The sequence below is a fragment of the Nomascus leucogenys genome, chromosome 16, assembly GCF_006542625.1.
Source record: "Nomascus leucogenys isolate Asia chromosome 16, Asia_NLE_v1, whole genome shotgun sequence".
Lineage (NCBI taxonomy): Eukaryota > Metazoa > Chordata > Mammalia > Primates > Hylobatidae > Nomascus > Nomascus leucogenys.
In genome coordinates, this window is record NC_044396.1 from 24350617 (window position 1) to 24369076 (window position 18460).

Below are 18460 nucleotides of genomic sequence, written 5' to 3' on the forward strand. Positions count from 1 at the left end.
AAATTAGCAAAGCCAAAATTGTTTTTTAAAGATTAATAAAATTGTAAAAAAGCGACAAAGCACAAATTACCAAAATTAAGAATAAATGGTATTACTAGACGCAGGTATTAAATGATAATTATGTAGTCTTATATACTTCCTGCTATAAATTTTAAGATTCAGATCAAATGGATAAACTCTTAAAACCACGACTTAAAAGTGACATAAAGAAAATTAGAAAGTATTATTCAAGGGATTGAATGTCTTACAAAATTTCCCTTAGGGAAAAACCAAAACCCAGGTGGATTTTAATATACATTCTAAAAATTAGAACATCTTTTCTAAAAATGACTTTGTATAAGGCTAGAATAATAGTTACCAGAAAATCTGAAAAAATATTAGGAGAAAAAATTACAGGTCTATATTTTCCAGGAACATGGATGTAAAGGGATTTTAAAATAAATATAGACCAAATTATACTATATGTAAGAATAACTCATCAAAAGCAAATTGAGTTTATTATGAAATGCAATTTTGACATTATACTTGAAAATCAATGTTTCACATTAGCAGATAAACTGGAAGCATAATATTGATCTCTAATACATAAAAAATAGCCATAATATCAATTCAACATAACACATTATAACTAAAACTTGTTGTGTGAACGTCAGAGATAGGCTGTTAGGAAAAGTTGTCTTTTATATATTTTGCTTTTCTTTTTTTATTCTTATTAATATATAGGCTCTTAGGTTTGTATTGATGTGTTTTGCATTAAAATCTATTTTTTCTAATATATATATATAATTTATTTAGCTTTACTTAGGTCGATATTTACATAGTGCATCTCCTTCCTTTATTTCCTGAAGAATTTATTTTACTTGTATCAATTGCAAAGAGCAGGTAGTTGGATTTTAAATTTATAAATCATAATCCCTGTATTGATTATTAAAGTCTGTTGGTTATTTTCTACACACATTTTTTTGCATTTCTGTGTATCACACTCTTTCTTTCATCTTTTTCTCTTTCCTAACTTCTATTAGGCTGAATAATTTTTCTTGAGGTACATCTTTTGATTGCTACTGGCTCATTCTGAAACAAAATGGAATATGGTTATTCTCTTGGTAATTATCTTTAAATAAAGAAGTTAGGTAAATAGCTGTCAATCTACCTAACAAAATGCTTAGGTTTTTCCAGCTTCTATTCTTTTTCCAAGCATGAAAAAAAATGTAGCATACTTCAATTACATTTGAACCACTTTCCTTCCTCACTACATTCTACCTGGTGACAATTATTTTTTAGTGGTAAAGGGAAAGGAGTTATTTTAAACATGTAGAGATTATTTCAAATAACAATGTTTAATTCAATTAGCTGCCATATTTATCAATGTACATGTTTGGTAATGTTGCATAAATCTCTCACCTTTTATTTTGTTCACTTTTCTTCTCCCTAAGGAACTCCTTTAATAAATTTCTTAGAGGTGGGCAGTGTGGGAAAGTATTGATAGCTATGCCTTTGCAAATGTCCTCACTTTTGAATAATATTTTAGCCAGGCATAAAATATTATTTTTTTAGTTCTTTCTGTTCATAATTTGAATTTATCATTCTGCTGGGTTCTCTTACCCATCTTTTAATTTACAATGTGTTTCACTGTCATAATTTAAAAAAACCTTGATATTTTGAGTTTCATTATGATGCTTCCAAACCTGTAATCATCATAGGTAATACTTTTCCAATCTAAATTCTCTAGTGTTAAATTAGGAAATTTCTAGGTATGATTATTTTTAAATTGCTTCTCTGCTATTCAATGTTTCAAGATTGAGACAATTCCTAAAATAATATATGCCAATACAATAACTAAATGTACTGTGTTTATTTCTAATTGAATGCTGAAAGAGGAGCACTGAAGTGGTTTGTATTACTTTCTCTGTAATAATATGTAATAGTTTAGCAATGAAAAGATTGCAATCTGGATTTTAGTTGGTTTAGACTCTATATTTTTTAACAGAAACCCACAGCAAGAAAGCCAAAATGATTTCTATCTGCTTTCAGATGGGTAAGATTGCTCCATTTCAGAGGTTAAAACAATTTAAGCCAACCATTGTATTTTTCAGTCTAATGCCATCAGTTCCAGTGTTTCTGGAAAATATCTCCATATCTTAAAAATAAGTTAAATGACTGTCTCAGTTTTCCATATTGTTTTGTTTGTATGGTTTTTTTTTGTTTGTTTTCATAGAGAGTTTTTGGAAAAGATAAAAGGGCCTCTATCAGAGATTAGTAGGTGTGTGTTTAAATCAGTTATACTTTAAGGTGAAAGAAATTGGAGAAACCAATTATTGGCAAGACACTTTAATTCAATTAATTATACTTAGCTAACTAACTGCATAAAGTAGAAAGGATGTTTGTATAGCTGGCGGTAAAACTGAAGCTAATATTACCTAAATAATGTACTGAATTTGACATTAAACCTATGATGAGCCAATGTGGCTTGTATTGCAGCATTTCACATGTGTGAAAGAAATAAAGAGAAAGAAAACTGATGCACGTGGTAGAGATCTAATTTTTTTCTTTAAAATCAGCAATGGAAAATAAGATACAAATTATTAAAACTGCAAATAAATGGCAAATAAAAATTGTAAATAAAAACTGCAGATTAAACAAAGCTGGAAATCATCATTCTCAGCAAACTGTTGAAAGAACAAAAAAAACAAACACCATATGTTCTCACTCATAGGTGGGAATTGAACAATGAGAACACTTGGACACAGGGTGGGGAATATCACACACCAGGGCCTGTCGTGGGGTTGGGGGAGGGGGGAGGGGTAGCATTAGGGAATATACCTAATGTAAATGACGAGTTAATGGGTGCAGCACACCAACATGGCACATGTATACATATGTAACAAACCTGGACGTTGTGCACATGTACCCTAGAACTTAAAGTATAATAATAATAATAAAAAGAACGCAATCTTGGTTCTTAAAGTATACAAAATATTCAATATTTCTTATAAAATATCTCATTTTCATATGTAATAAGGAATGATAAACATAATGGCTTTAAAAATCATGTAATATCAAAACGCATTTTTATTTTTTTTAGGTTTTAAAATTTACAAACTAAAATAAGACTGAGCGTGGTGGCTCATGCCTGTAATCCCAGCACTTTGGGAGGCCAAGGTGGGTGAATCACTTGAGGCTAGGAGTTCAAGATCTGGCCAACATGGTGAAACTCTGTCTCTACTAAAACTACAAAAATTAGCCAGGTGTGGTTGTGCCCACCTGTAATCCCAACTACTTGGGAGGCTGAGGCAAGAGAACCGCTTGAATCTGGGAGAATAACATTGCAGTGAGCCGAGATTGCACCACTGCACTCCAGCCTGGGCGACAGAGCAGAACTCCATCTCAATACGGATAAAAGAATAAGGACTAAAACAAAATAAAGACAACTTCAATTAAAATAGGTGTTCCTAATGTGAATAAACTCAACTTCAGTCCATTAGACTGAAAATATCTAGTGGAAAAATGAAAACAAATTAGTGATTTTGGTTTATATAAAGGCAGGCTCCTTAAGGAAAAATAAAATGAAAAGAAATATGGGAATAGGTCCTCAAAAGATACACATGTTCACCAATATGACTGTTGTAATGCCCTTTGGCAATATATACATCTGATTATAGCTGGTGACTAATAATAGTTATTTCTCCTGACACTTTGAAACCAAGAGCAAAAATACACACACACACACACACACACACACTCACTTTTCTCTATTATCTAAATCATTCCAACATATACTCTTTTTGCTCTGGGTTGCTTTTAAAAATGTTTAAAATACATCAATGAGCATCTCATTACCGACAGAAAGCTGTATCTAGCAGAAAATTATTTTCACCCATAGAAATGACATTTTAGTTTTAGACTGCCAAAGTAAGTTTTGCTAGAATGTCGTTAATCACTGCCTTGGGGTGACACCTGGGGAAAATGATTGAGTGCAGATTAGAGAATTCAAATATAATGTTGAAAATGTCCAATTTATTTCCATTTGTGGTCAGTGAAATGTAGCTCAATAAATAATGATACTGATAAACATTTAAATTGACAACATTTAATTCATTTGTATTTATCAATGTAATTACTTTAATTTTGTTTACTAGTCTTTAGTCAATTGATAATTTTTGAATATACTGTAATATAATAACATTTTTTTTATTATACTTTCAATTCGAGGGTACATGTGTACAATGTGCAGGTTTGTAACATATGTATACATGTGCCATGTTGGTGTGCTGCACCCATTAACTCGTCATTTACATTAAGTATATCTCCTAATACTATCCCTCCCCTCTCCTGCCCCATGACAGACCCTGGTGTGTGATGTTCCCCACCCTGTGTCCAAGTGTTCTCATTGTTCAATTCCCACCTATGAGTGAGAACATGCAGTGTTTCGTTTTCTATCTTTGCCATAGTTTGCTGAGAATGATGGTTTCCAGCTTCATCCATGTCCCTACAAAGTACATGAACTCATCATTTTTTATGGCTGCATAGTATTCCATGGTGTCTATGTGCCACATTTTCTTAATCCAGTCTATCATTGATGGACATTTGGGTTGGTTCCAAGTCTTTGCTATTGTGAATAGTGCCACAATAAACATTATGTGTGCATGTGTCTTTATAGCAACATGATTTATAATCCTTCGGGTATATACCCAGTAATGGGATGGCTGGGTCAAATGGGATTTCTAGTTCTAGATCCTTAAGGAATGGCCACACTGTTTTCCACCATGGTTGAACTAGTTTACAGTCCCACCAACAGTGTAAAAGTGTTCCTATTTCTCCACATCCTCTCCAGCACCTGTTGTTTCCTGACTTTTTAATGATCACCATTCTAACTAGTGAGATGGTAGCTAATTGTTGTTTTGATTTGTAGTTCTCTGATGGCCAGTGATGATGAGCATTTTTTCATGTGTCTGTTGGCTGCATAAATGTCTTCTTTTGAGAAGTGTCTGTTCATATGCTTCACCCACTTTTTGATGGGGTTGATTTTTTCTTGTAAATTTGTTTAAGTTCTTTGTAAATTCTGGATATTAGCCCCTTGACAGATGGGTAGATTGCAGAAATTTTCTCCCATTCTGTAGGGTGCCTGTTCACTCAGATGGTAGTTTCTTTTGCTATGCAGAAGCTCTTTAGTTTAATTAGATCCCATTTGTCAATTTTGGCTTCTGTTGCCATTGCTTTTGGTGATTTAGTCATGAAGTCCTTGCCCATGCCTATGTCCTGAATAGTATTGCCTAATTTTTCTTCTAGGATTTTTGTGGTTTTAGGTCTACCATTTAAGTCTTTAATCCATCTTGAATTAATTTTTGTGTAAGATGTGAGGAAGGGATCCAGTTTCAGCTTTCTACATATGGCTAGCCAGTTTTCCCAGCACTATTTATTAAATAGGGAACCCTTTCCCCATTTCTTGTTTTTGTCAGGTTTGTCAAAGATCAGATGGTTGTAGATGTGTGGTATTATTTCTGAGGGCTCTGTTCTGTTCCATTGGTCTATATTTCTGTTTTGGTACCAGTACCATGCTGTTTTGGTTACTGTAGCCTTGTAGTATAGTTTGAAGTCAGTTAGTGTGATGCCTCCAGCTTTGTTCTTTTGGATTAGGATTGTCTTGGCAATGTGGGCTCTTTTTTGATTCCATATGAACTTTAGTTTTTTCCAATTCTGTGAAGAAAGTCATGGCAGCTTGATGGGGATGGCATTGAATCTATAAATTACCTTGGGCAGTATGACCATATTCATGATTTTGATTCTTCCTATCCATGAGCATGGCATGTTCTTCATTTTGTTTGTGTCCTCTTTTATTTTGTTGAGCACTGATTTGTAGTTCTCCTTGAAGAAGTCCTTCACATCCCTTGTAAGTTGGATTCCTAGGTATTTTATTCTCTTTAAAGCAATCGTGAATGGGAGTTCACTCATGATTTGGCTCTCTGTTTGTCTCTTGTTGATGTATAGGAATGCTTATGATTTTTGTACATTGATTTTGTATCCCGAGACTTTGCTGAAGTTGCTTATCAGCTTAAGGAGATTTTGGGCTGAGACAATGGGGTTTTCTAAATATACAATCCTGTCATCTGCAAACAGTGACAATTTGACTTCCTCTTTTCCTAATTGAATACCCTTTATTTCTTTCTCCTGCCTGATTTCCCTGGCCAGAACTTCCAACACTATGTTGAATCGGAGTGCTGAGAGAAAGCATCCTTGTTTTGTGCCAGTTTTCAAAGGGAATGCTTCCAGTTTTTGCCCATTCGGTATAATATTGGCTGTGGGTTTGTCATAAATTGCTCTTATCGTTTTCAGATATGTCCCATCAATACCTAGTTTACTGAGAGTTTTTAGCATGAAGGGCTGTTGAACTTTGTTGAAGGCCTTTTCTTCATCTATTGAGATAATCATGTGGTTTTTGGTTTTGGTTTTGTTTATATGATGGATTACCTTTATTGATTTGTGTGTGTGAACCAGCCTTGCATCCCAGGGGTGAAGCCAACTTGATCATGGTGGATAAGCTTTTTGATGTGCTACTGGATTTGGTTTGCCAGTATTTTATTGAGGATTTTTGCATCGATGTTCATCAGAGATATTGGTCTAAACTTCTCTGTTTTTGTTGTGTCTCTGCCAGGCTTTGGTATCAGGATGATGCTGGCCTCATAAAATGAGTTAGGGAGGATTATCTCTTTTTCTATTCATTGGAATAATTTCAGAAGGAATGGCACGAGCTCCTCTTTGTACCTCTGGTAGAATTTAGCTGAGAATCCGTCTGGTCATGGACATTTTTTGGTTGGTAGGCTATTAATTATTGCCTCAATTTCAGAACCTGTTATTGGTCTACTCAGGGATTCAACTTCTTCCTGGTTTAGTCTTGGGACGGTGTTTGTGTCCAGGAATTTATCCATTTCTTCTAGATTTTCTAGTTTCTTTGCATAGAGGTGTTTATAGTATTCTCTGATGGTAGTTTGTATTTCTGTGGGATGGGTGGTGATGTCCCCTTTATCATTTTTTATTGCATCTATTTGATTCTTCTCTCTTTTCTTCATTATTAGTCTTGCTAGCAGTCTATCAATTTTGTTGATTTTTTCAGAAAACCAGCTCCTGGATTCTTTGATGTTTTGAAGGGTTTCTTATGTCTCTATCTCCTTCAGTTCTGCTCTGATCTTAGTTATTTGTTGCCTTCTGCTATCTTTTGAATGTGTTTGCTCTTGCTTCTCTAGTTGTTTTGAGAGAGTTTCTTAATCCTGAGTTCTAGTTTGACTGCACTGTGTTCTGAGAGACAGTTTATTATAATTTTTATTCTTTTTCTTTTGCTGAGGAGTGCTTTACTTCCAACTATGTGGTCAATTTTGGAATAAGTGCGGTGTGGAGCTGAGAAGAATGTATATTCCATTGATTTGGGGTGGAGAGTTCTGTAGATGTCTATTAGGTCTGCTTAGAGCAGAGCTGAGTTCAATTCCTGGATATCCTTGTTAACTTTCTGTCTCATTGATCTGTCTAATGTTGACAGTGGGGTGTTAAAATCTCCCATTATTATTGTGTGGGAATCTAAGTCTCTTTGTAGGTCTCTAAGGACTTGCTTTATGAATCTGGGTGCTCCTGTATTGGGTGCATACATATTTAGGATAGTTAGCTCTTCTTGTTGAATTGATCCCTTTACCATTACATAATGGCCTTCTTTGTCTCTTTTGATCTTTGTTGGTTTAAAGTCTGTTTTATCAGAGACTAGGATTGCAACTCCTGCCTTTTTGTGTTTTCCATTTGCTTGGTAGATTTTCCTCCATCCCTTTCTTTTGAACCTATGTGTGTCTCTGCATGTGAGATGGGTCTCCTGAATACAGCACATGGATGGGTCTTGACTCTTTATCCAATTTGCCAGTCTGTGTCTTTTAATTGGAGGATGTAGCCCATTTACATTTAAGGTTAGTTTTGTTATGTGTGAATTTGATCCTGTCATTATGATGTTAGCTGGTTATTTTGCTTATTAGTTGATGCAGTTTCTTCCTAGCATCGATGGTCTTTACAATTTGGCATGTTTTGCAGTGGCTGGTACTGGTTGTTCCTTTCCAAGTGTAGGGCTTCCTTCAGGAGCTCTTGTAAGGCAGGCCTGGTGGTGACAAAATCTCTCAGCATTTGCTTGTCTGTAAAGGATTTTATTTCTCCTTCACTTATGAAGCTTAGTTTGGCTGGATGTGAAATTCTGGGTTGAAAATTATTTTCTTTCAGAATGTTCAATATTGGCCCCACTGTCTTCTGGCTTGTAGAGTTTCTGCTGAGAGATCAGCTGTTAGTCTGATGGGCTTCCCTTTGTGGGTAACCCAACCTTTCTCTCTGGCTGACCTTAATATTTTTTCCTTCATTTCAACTTTGGTGAATCTGACAATTATGTGTCTTGGAGTTGCTCTTCTTGAGGAGTATCTTTGTGGCAGTCTCTGACAATTGTTTTAGTTTGTTTTTGTTTTGCATGTTTTTTTGTTAACAAAAGTTTGCCAGGTTGGCCTCAAACTCCTGCCTTCAAGCAATCCTGCTGCCTCAGCCTTAGGAAAATTATTTTTGGTCTCAGTTTCTTTGCTGAATTGTGTTCAACTTTTTTTCAGCTTTTCATTTTGAAATAATTTCAGATTTACAAAAGAGATGCAAAATTCAGTTGTTGATTAAAAGTAATATAATAAAATTTTAAAAATTCAGTTGTTGATTATAATGTAATACTAAACACAGAAATTTTCAGTTCATTTTGTCTTTTTTATTCCTAAAATTTCCTCTGTACTTTTTCTATTAGAGAAATTTCCTATGCTTTATAAAGCTAAACACTTTTTCACAGAAAATTTAAAATATAGCTTTGAATTTGTGCCCAATTGTCAAATTTATATAGCTTATTTTTTCATTTTATCATTCTATTATTTATTATTCAATTTATTTAAACAATTGCTTATTGAACCCCCAATGTATACCAAGGTAACTGGCTTGATAACAAAATGAAGAAGAAAACAAATAAAAATCTTTGCCCTCATTAAGAATAGTGCCTCTTGGGAAAGACATTCATTAGGCGAATATTCCTACAAACAAATTTATTAGTGTGATAACTGTTGTTATACTTTTATACTAGCCATTCATAGCTCAATGCTAGTAAATACCAAATTTACCTTTTATCCTAAGATTGTTTTTGCCGCTATTGAGGGAGGGACAAAAATCTCATTTTAAAAAATTATGCATGGTAAAATGTATTTGTAATGTAGGGTAAGTTGAATTAAAAATTTAGTCTAATTAAAACTCAAAATCATAAATCTTATTATCTCATGTTTAATATCTTTAGGGAAGATATATAAGTGTGTGTGTATGTTTAATATATACATAACCGGAATGTGTAAATAACAAGGAAAGAATGATAACAATGTCACCAAGCAATTTGCTAGAAATTGTGCAGTATATATTTTCATAATGTCTGAATTACAATTTTTTTTTTTTTGATGGAGTCTCACTCTGTCACCCAGGCTGGAGTGTAATGCTGCTATCTGGGCTCACTGAACCTTTGCCTCCTGGCTTCTAGTGATTCTCCTGCTCAGTAGCTAGGAATCCCGAGTAGCTAGGACTACAGGTGCATGCCACCGCTCCCGGCTAATTTTTGTATTTTTAGTAGAGACAAGGTTTCACCATGTTAGCCAGGCTGGTCTCGAACTTCTGACCTCAAATGATCTGCCTGCATTGGCCTCCCAAAGTGCTGAGATTACAAGTGGGAGTCCCCACGCCCAGCCCTGAATTACATTTTGGAACATACATTCCCTAAACTTGCTCACTCCACCACAAACACATAAGGCTGCAAAATTAATATATTTAGATGCTAGAAAAACAAAATCCCAATGGTCATAGTATTGTTTAAATTCAATTTTCAAATTATTTAAAAAATAATTTAGACTTATGCAATATTTTCAAGAGGACTGGTAAATCAAAATATCTAAGAAGACATATAAATGCTTAAACTTTGTGAGGTAATATTCAAAATGAATATACAGAATTTAATAACCTTCAACCCAATTAGTCAAGAGAATATTGAGTAATATACATATTAATATTTAACTGAATCCATTTTGCTTGTGATAAAGGTCAGAGATTCATTTACAGTACCATTATCTCTCAAATATGAAATGTTACATAGATAGTCTCTTAGTTCTGACAGCTAGAGAATGTTGCTACAGCAACCAGAAAAGGTTGAAAACAAAAATCAATGGAGTCAAAAGTAGAATGGTTAAAGTTAAACCATGTTTTGGAAATTGGTTTGCTGTTTCTATTGCAAGAACTATGAATTAGTCCTCTAAATATTTTTAAACCAAACATGCATGTACTTCTTTTCAATTAAAAAAAATACTATGTTTCACTAGTAATTTACTTAACGACTGCATTACTAAACAATTCTTCATGAGGTTCGATCAATAATCTGGTTGATATATTGACTAAAAACCAGTACTTTCATCCTTTTACAATAACAAAAAATTAATCAGGTCTTAAAAATATATTAAATTAACTCTTTTTGTTGGAACTGTAACAACAATATGGCTTTTACTTCTAATTTAAAACTCACACTCTACAACTTCATTCTGAATGTTAGTTATAAGAATTAGATAATCGTAGAAAGAGGGAATAGAAAATAGCTTAGAGATTCTTCTCAAGTTTCTGTTAATAGTTGCATGCAGAAATAGCACTCTGATATTCTGATTCCTATTTTTTCATTAATAGCTATTTTAAAAGTTTAGTATAAACAATGGCATTTCAATATTAGCAAATTTTATTCCAAATTTGTCCAAGTTAACTTATGACTATGACTTGATCACAATCATCATGAATTCCCACATGTCTTCGTGTTTTCAAGTACACAAATAAGTTCCAAAAGCCCATATATTTTTTTCTGATTGACTACAGAAATCTATTACCTCTAGTTATGCTTTTTATCAGCTTTCCTGAGTTTTCAGTGGCATACAAGCATGTGAATATGTTTAAAGTGTAAATTTGTAAATATTTCTTGAAACTATCACTACAGTCAATGTAATGGATATATTTATCTCCTACAACAGTTTTCCATTACGTTTTTGTAAAGCTTTCCTCATGTTTCTTCTCATGTTGCACTCCCATCCTCAGGCAAAAATGTATCTGTTTTGCCTGAGTATAGATAAGTTTGTTCAAATATTGTGACATATTTTTTGGTCTGGCTTTTTTTTTTTTTTGAGACAGAGTGTCACTCTCTCGCCCAGGATGGAGTACAGTGGCGTGATCTCGGCTCACTGCAACCTCCCCCACCTGGGTTCAAGCGATTCTCCTGCCTCAGCCTCCTGAGTAGCTAGGACTACAGGTGAGCGCCACCACATCCAGCTAATTTTTGTATTTTTTAGTAGAGATGGGGTTTCACCACATTGGCCAGGATGGTCTCAATCTCTTGACCTCGTGATCCACCTGCCTCAACCTCCCACAGTGCTGTTGGGCTTATAATTATTAATATTTTGGGAATCATATGTATTGCTACATGTACCAATAGTTCATCTAACTTTATTGCTGGTTAGTGTTCCATTTTATGGTGGTATCACAAAGTTTAACCATTGATCTCTTGATGGACATTTCAGTAGTTTCCAGATTCTGGCTATTGCAAGTAAAGTTCATTTAAATGTTCACGTGCTATCTTCATATGGATATATGCTTTCATTTCTCTGGGATAGATACATAGAAGTGTAATGATTAAGTGTTACGGTAGCTATTTAACTTTCTAAGAAACTGCCAAACTGTATTTTAAAGTGGTTGTGTCATTTTACATTCCCACCACCAATGTATGAGAGAATATAACAGTTTACATATTTTTATTTTGTTTATTGTCCCAAAATTTACTTTACTCTGATTTTTAATTGAAATATCACAATTAAACAATTTTTTAAAGTTTTTCCAAGCACAGATGGATAAATCTTATTCTCTATTGAATTTCTCAAAAAGACATATAAGTGCAAAATTACCTGAGTTATATTTTAAATTGCTTTACTATAATTTCAACATATGAAGGAGAGCTTAGCTAGGTGCAAAATCTTAGGAACTAAGTTTTCTTTCCTTGAGTTTCTTTAAAAGGTTGTGTTAATGTTATTTGCTTTGTATGTTGATTTTGGGAAGTCTCTTGTTAATCTAATTTTTTCTTTCATTTGCAAGTAACTTGTTCTTTTCAACTGGAGTCTCTGTGGAGTGTTCCCCTGTTTTCTCAAGGCCCACAATTTATTAATATATTTTAGCTATGACCCTTTTAAATGTATAGAATCAGCTCTTTTTTCAGCTTCAGAATATTTTTAAATTATAGTCTGAAAATCAATTATTCACCCCAGGGACTCCAATTTTGCCTGTTTTGAATTTCTTATTCCTATCTTCCACGTTATCTACTTTCTCTCTAACATTTTATTATTTATTTTATTTTATTTTATTTTTATTCTATTGGCTGATTTCATGCTTGTATTCAATATACCTAATTAAACTTTTCAGTTGAATCTCATCTATCTTGGTATCTTGATAATTTTATCTTTATTTCTCTGACAACTGCTTTAGTTTGTTGTTGTTTTGCGTGTTTGTTTGCAGAGACGAGTTCTTGTTACGTTTGCCAGGTTGCTCTCAAACTCCTGCCTTTAAGCAATCCTGCTGCGTCAGCCTTAAGACAATTATTTTTGGTCTCAGTGTCTGCTGAATTGTGTTATTTTTTTTTCAACTTTTCATTTTGAAATAATTTTAGATTTACAAAAGAGATGAAAAAATAATTGAGAGTTACACTCTTCATCCAATTTCCTCTAATATTAACATTTTATTGACCAACAGTGAACGTTTAGTTTAATTTAAGGAATTGACATTGATAAATACTGTTAACTAGATTGCAGATTTCATTGAATGTCGCCATCTTTTCCACTAATGTCTTTTTTTTCTGTTCCAGCATCCAATAAAGGATGACTTGTTTGGCTCTAATCTGTCACCATTTCTTAGTCTTTTCTTGTTTTTCATAACCTTAACAATTTGAGGCATGATAATCTGGCATTTTATAGCAAATTTATATACCTTTAAATTTAAATATCTTTAAATTTGTTGTTGCCTGATATTTTCTCATGATTACACTAATGTTATAGATTTTTGAAAACAATACCAATCAGCTGAAGTCCCCTTTTAGTACATTATCAAAGGTTATATTTTATTGACATAACTTTTTTTTTTCCTTTTTACTTTGAGACGGAATATCAGCTCTCGTCACCTCTGCCTCCGCAGTTTAAGCAATTATCCTGCCTCAGCCTCCTGAGTAGCTGGGATTACAGGCCCGTGCCACCACGCCTGGCTAATTTCTATATTTTTAGTAGAGACAGGGTTTCACTATGTTCACCAGTCTGGTCTCTAACTCCTTACGTCAGATGATCCGCCTGTCTCTGCCACCCAAAGTGCTGGGATTACAGGCGTGAGCCACTGCACCTGGCCGACATCACTTTTTACTGATGATTTTAGTCTTGATAACTTGATTAAGGCAGATGCCAGTTTCTCCAATGTAAATTTTGTCTTTTTTTTTTTTTGGTCAATCTTTGTCCACTTTTGCTTTGTGTATTTGTATTCCTGATTTGAGAGTATTTTCTTTGCATATCTGTAAGTGCTTCTTTTAAAGAGTATTTAATCATATTAGGACATTTTGTAATAATTTTATCTGCTTCCTGTTTGGTTTGGGGGAAGAATTTTTACCATGTGAAATATTTCAATTTTATTTCCTTTTTCATCCATATGTAACTTTTGTTCATTATTTTTTCTTTAATGTGAAACATATTTTTGTGAATGTTAAATAACAATTATAAGCAGGCAAGTGTGAATATTTGAGGATGCTTAACTACAGGTCCTTGAGGCTCTTTCTTTTGTTGGCATAGTCAATGTCCTACTAATTTGGTTGTGAGATTTATTCTAGGACTCTTAATTTTCTTCTTTTTTTTTCTTCCTCTTTGTTACAAAATCTGCTATGGTTGCCTCTCCCTTCCAAATTTTCCCATGTTTCAGGGGACGGTACTCCTTTACATTGTCATGTGGAATTTTAGACTCTTCTTTACTGAAAATTCCCAGCCCTTTGCCAAGTTCCTGGAGTTAGTTCTGCTGGATTTGAGTTTATTCTCCTACTTACAGATAATTTGAAACTTGTTGCTTTTTCTGTCTCATTGTTATCCCAAAAGTATGGGTGATATTATATCCTCTCCTTGTTGATCAGCATGATTTTAATGTAAAATGTGTGGCAAGATTCAGATTTAGGAGGCCGTCATTGTGTGAACTCTATTTAATCATCATTCTTTTCACTAACAATAGAAATTCTTTTAAATATAGAAGAACTATTATATAAAAAATAATAATTATCTGTTCTGGATTTTCTAGTCAATGATTATAAAGACAATACTTTAAACACAGACTTTTAGAACTATTTTGGAAGAAAAATGATGACATTTCCAGTCTGATTTAATCTTGACTATTTTTCACATTTCAGACATAAAATATTAACACAGTGTGTTGATTCATTTCAATCATGTTATTAATCAGTATTCTTTTGGAAGTTTCTTGCCAGAATTTAAAAAATGAGAAAAACTAAAACTGCCAATAAGAAGTGTATATCAGCCTCACAGTTTATTTTTTATTTCCCCACATCATCAAAAATTCCTTAAATGGTGTGATCTTGAAAATTTTTCACCTTCAATGCATCTGAATCCACATCATTCTTCAAGATTGCTTATTCCAAGAAACAAGTCAATGGAAAATATTATTTGAAGGAAAATTACCTCCTGTTTTATTTTCTTTAGTTTTCTATCTACAAATGCAATAGTGAATAGCTATCAAAAGGTCTCAAAGAAGAAAATTATGGCTTTGAGACCTTTGTTAAGAGGCTTTCAAAACCTGATTTTTAGGGTGTAGAATGAGCTATTTCAGTAGCATTTACTATTTATATTAATTATAAAATGTCATGATACTATTTATGTTAATTGTGAATAGTGTTCTCTTTGTTAGAGTATAAGGTTATATTTAATTACTAATGCACAACATTTTTATTACAAATGTTCAAACCAGTTTTATTATTATAAATTTCTTTATCATTTATTCAACAAACATTAACTCAGCATCTACTGTAGTTAGTTTAGAAAATGATGATGAATATGTTACTGTCCCAGTATTCAGGGCAGCAGTGAATCCATCATTCAAACACAGGAAGAATTTAGAGCAGCAATCTAGTTGCCTAGAAAACAAAGGAGGCATGTCTATGTTGAAATAAATTAAATTAAGCTTGCCCTGAGGCTGTCTCTGTTCTTTGATTTTATATGTAGCAAACTACAAGCAACTTAGTATATTCTTAACAACCTAGGAGTATATTCTTATAACAAGTAGCTGAGGTGCAGCCCATCATAGCAGCTGAGCTTCAGCCAATCATAGGCTACAAGTCTTCAGATCATGTCCATATAAATCAAATGCCTCATGACACCATGACCAAAAAGGGCCAAGGCTGAGCTGAAACCAATCGAGCTGTTTCTATAAATCACTTCCTTTTATTGCCTATAAATACAGCCTGCTCACATTGTTGGGTAGAGCTCTATGAACCTTTCCTGGTTCTGAGTGATACCTAATTCATTAATCATTCTTTCTCAAATAAACTATGCTAAGGTTAAGCTGTCTAATTTTTTTCCTTTTAACACCTAGTAGCTTAATTTCCCAGACTTTCACCTATTTTTGAGATACACGTTTATTTGCAGTGGACTGGGACATCATAGTGATACAGATTAAAATCAGATTATCTGATTTCCCAATTTCTCACAAACTAAAGCACAGTCACTACCTCAAGGATGTTGCTGTGTAAGGAATGGTTAGAAAGAAAGGAGGCAGTTGCAATTCAATGATCAAATAAGAAATAGGCATGGCAGAGGTACTAAGAAGGAGAATACCTTGGAACTCTGGAAGAATAGTTGCCAAATCTGGGGTATGATCAGGGGACAGGAGATATTCAAGCATCCTAAGTGGAACAGACTTCCAGATAGAAGAAACAAAGTCAATCCAGAGATAAGTCTCCTCTGGAAAGGAAATTTTAAGTAAGCCTGGTATATAAAGTGTGGGAGATAAGAGTAGGTAGAGTGAAAATGGGAGATATAAAGAATTGACAAATACCTCAAGTCTCACAGAGAGCAATGCAGAGTTTTAAGCAACTTTCATGTTAAATAACTACTTTGCCTAAGTTATGTAAAATGAAGGAATGGGGATGGAAATGTGAAGAGTGGAATCTGTACAGTAATCCAGAGAGATATGATGATGTCCTAAGATATGTAAGATGATATGGAGTCTTAGAAAAATATGCTCATAACTGTTAACTTTAAGAATTATTTTAGGCCAGGTGTGGTGGCTCACGCCTGTAATCCCAGCACTTTGAGAGGCCAAGGCTGGTGGATCACTGAGGCGGGTGGATCACAAGGTCAGGAGTTCAAGACTAGCCTGGCTAAGATGATGAAACCCCGTCTCTACTAAAACCTACAAAAAAATTAGCCAGACACAGTTGCAGGCACCTGTAATCCCAGCTACTCGGGAGGCTGAAGAAGGAGAATCGCTTGAACCCAGGCGGCAGAAGTTGTGTTGAGCTGAGATTGAGCAACTGCACTCCAGCCTAGGTGACAGAGCGAAACTCCAACTCAAAAAAAAAAAAAAAATGAATTATTTTAAATAATATGATCAGTTTAGTCTTTGAGACAGTAAATTTCACAATGGTGAAAGACATGGCTTAAAACAAAGTGTTCAAACAAGAAAAAGCATTAGAAAATTATTACAGTGAGTCACAGTGATACATACAATTCATATTAAATTGTGTCAATACTAAAATTTATATGTAGAGATTTAATACTAATTATATTTTATATAGTGCAAAAATTTATTTTCTGATAATCAAAATCTTACTCATATAAATAGCTTGACATATTCTTATTGGTTTATACCTAATAAAATAATCATTTAAATCAAAAGTAACACAATGAGAATGCTCATTTAAGTACATAGCAATGAACAGTGCTAACAGAGATAATCACTGCTACCTGTTGATCTCAAGCAATGGATGAATAAAACAAATAAATAGTATGTGTTAAACAAATGCATTCAAACATACAAGAAATAGTGTGAGCAGCACAAAATGTTTATATTAATTTAGATATTTATTACTTTTTAGTGGCATGTTCTCTATTCTTCATTACATTTTAAACATCTCAAAAATGATTTTGTCATGCAATTTATAACCAAGTATACCTAATTCACTGAGTTTAGGAAAATTGTTCTCTTTCTTACCTCTATCTTCTATCTCTGTTCCCTTGATATGTTAGCTTTTATCAGCTTCCTAAAGTAGGGCACTTGTTTCCCCCAGAGCTTGCAAAACAATATACAATAAATTGAGGGTTGGCATAAAAGAACACCTGTGTAGTAATGAGATAAAAGCAGATAGTCCAAATCAATAAAAAAAATACAACACCTTGCTCATCTTGCTTCCTTATATTTTCAGAGAAAATAATATATTAACTGCTTTGGTGAATAGCAGTCCTCATGAAGAATAGTCTTATTTTTCTTATTTTTTGAAACTTTTTTTGAAAGGGAATTTGACAGGAAAGTAACGATTAAGATTTTATAGAAAGGAGAATCTTTCATCTTACAACCTTTTTTATTTATTTGTAAATAAAATATGGCAAATCAGGTTTAAGAGATTAAATTATTCCATCTGAATTTTTTTTTTTTTTTTTTTTTTTTTTTGAGACAGAGTCTCGCTCTGCAGCCCAGGCTGGAGTGCGGTGGCGCGATCTCAGCTCACTGCAAGCTCCACCTCCCGGGTTCACGCAGTTCTCCTGCCTCAGCCTCTGGAGTGGCTGGGACTACAGGTGTGCACCACCACGCCCAGCTAATTTTTTGTATTTTTAGTAGAGATGGGGTGTCACCATGTTAGCCAGGATGGTCTTGATCTCCTGACCTCATGATCCGCCTTCCTTGGCCTCCCAAAGTGCTGGGATCCATCTGAATTTTTTAAAAGTTAAATACTCGGGATAGAAGCTAAAATTTGTTCTGAAACATTCTTCTAGATTATATTTTCTTTCAGTGATAAATTTTTTTAAAGGAAGTAAATAAAATGAAATAACACTAATACTGAACTTTGTTTCTAGAAGTTGACATCCAGGAGGGTTTGGATCCAATAAGACTTTTGTTGAGTAAATTATACGTGTAATAAACTTGATGCCCTTTGGAATAATCCAGAGCAGAGTAGATATATCTCCTTTAGAATGGTAGGCTTGGGTATCCATATCATATTGTTCATTTTTTCATATGTAGATAACATGATTTTACACACTACTTAAGCCAATCTTTAATATCCAAAGTGAAGACATTTAAGCACAGAATATTGCTTATTTGAACCTAGGTA